This window comes from Petaurus breviceps, unplaced genomic scaffold (assembly GCF_028583685.1).
Source record: "Petaurus breviceps papuanus isolate PSGF00001 unplaced genomic scaffold, PetGlider_PUasm1.0 90849, whole genome shotgun sequence".
Taxonomy (NCBI): Eukaryota; Metazoa; Chordata; class Mammalia; order Diprotodontia; family Petauridae; genus Petaurus; species Petaurus breviceps.
In genome coordinates, this window is record NW_027187361.1 from 1,848,764 (window position 1) to 1,851,110 (window position 2,347).

Sequence of the window (2,347 nt, forward strand, 5' to 3'; positions counted from 1 at the left end):
GAAAGAATCCACCGATCACCTCCTGAAAAAGATCCCCAAAAGAAAACTCCTAGGAATATTATAGCCAGGTTCCAGAATTCCCAGATTAAGGAGAGAATATTACAAGCAGCCAGGAAGAAACAATTTGAATATTGTGGAAACACAATCAGGATAACCCAGGATCTGGCAGCTTCTACACTGAGGGATCGAAGGGCCTGGAATGTGATATTCCGGAGGTCAAGGGAGCTGGGATTAAAACCAAGAGTCACCTACCCAGCAAAACTGAGTATCATGTTCCAGGGGAAAATTTGGTCATTCAGTGGAATAGAGGACTTTCAAGCATTCTTGCTGAAAAAACCAGAGTTGAATAGAAAATTTGACATTCAGATACAAGAAGCAAGAGAAGCGTGAGAAGGTAAACAGGGAAAAGAAATCATAAGGAACTTATCAAAGTTGAACTTTTTTTTTTTTTAAAGCAATCGGGGTTGAGTGGCTTGCTCAGGGTTACACGGCCAATTGTTGTTTCTGGGTGTGGTGCTGGGTGTCTGGGCCCGGATTTGATCCGGGTCGTCCCGGCACTAGGGCCAGTGCTCTTGCTAGCTGAGCCACCTGGTCAAAGTTGAACTATTAACATTCCTACATGGAAAAACAATAATTGTAACTTATGAAACTTTTCTCAGTAGTTGAAGGGATTAGAAATGTGTGTATATATATATGTATATATATATATATATGTCTTTATATGAGGGTATGTGGGCATATGAATACTTATGTGAATGTGTGTATATACGTTTACAGGTATACATAGATAGAGGGTACGGGACCAATTTAACAGGAAGGGATGATACTTAAAAGGTGAAATTAAGAGGTGAGAGGAATATAATGAGAGGAGATGGGGAGAGACAGAGTGGGGCAAACTATCTCATACAGAAGAGGCGAGGGAAAATGGTTACAATGGAGGGGAAGAATAGGAAGACAAAAGGGAATGGATCAACCTTATTCCTATTGAATCTGGCTTGAGGAGGGAGGGAAATACACACTAAACAGGGGATCTCACCCTCCAGGAGAATAGGGGGGGAAGGGGATGTGAGGGGGAATGATGGAAGGGAGGGCAGGCTGGGGGGGAGGGAAGTTGGAAGCACCCACTTTTGAAAAGGGACAGGATCAAAGTAGAGAATAGAACAAGTGGGAGGTGGGATAGGAGGGAGGGAAATATAGTCAGTCTTTTACAATACATCTACTATGTTATTGTTTTGCATTAGCCACGCATGTACAACCTATACCGAACTGCTTGTCCCCCCAGTGGGGGTGGGTGGCAGGGGGGGAAGGGAATGAATCTGGAATTGAAAGTTTTAAAATCAAATATTCAAATATATATGTGTGTGTGTATATATATATACTATTATTAATACCATCTTACATGTTATTAAGAAAAAAAAAGATATACAGGCACTGAGGCATAGAGATCCACTGGAAAAGTTGAAACGGGTATGGGAGAAAATATGGGAGAGAGCAGATTGGAGGTGGGGATATCCTGTGGAACTGCTGTTTTGGGGGGATGGGTGGGGGAAAAACGGGGAGAAAATTTGTAACTCAAAATCTGGCGGAAACGAATGATGTAAATCAGAAGTTAATAAAGCATTAAAAAAAAAGAAAAAAAAACAAATTGAGCTTGCTATCCATAAACCTTTTTCAGATGAACTACTGTGTAGCAAAGCCTCCCCCAACTTGTACTTGTGACGTTTATTTTTATTATATCAAATATAATCCTTTAAATTTATTCCTAGAGAATTTGATTTTATTATGTCTACAATTATGGTTTATTGAGATAATTTTGGATTCTGTTTGTTGTCCAATGCATTATCCACACGTACTGATTATGTGTCCTCTATCAATTATTACCTCGGCAAGCATTAGTCAAGCATGGATTTAGGGGAACATTTTGGAGAAAGAATGTTAGAGAGTCTGGAGCAGAAACCAGAGAGGGATGAAGGGGGGAACGGCTGACCTGAGCACATTCCTTAAAATGAAAGTTCTAAGAGGAACTGACCAATCAGAGGAAAAGGTTGCAAGGGGAAGAGTGACCTTCCTAGATGAAAAGGCTTTTGGGAAAGAGTTGGCTAAATTTGTCACCTATATAGTTACCCAAGTCATTGATTAGATAGATAGATAGACAGACAGACAGACAGACAGACAGACAGACAGACAGACAGACAGACAGATAGATAGATAGATAGATAGATAGATAGATAGATAGATAGATAGATAGATAGATAGATGGAGAGAGAGAGAGGCAAAGAGAGAGAGACAGAGAGAGAGAGGCAGAGAGAGAGAGAGAGAGAGAGAGAGAGAGAGAGAGAGAGAGAGA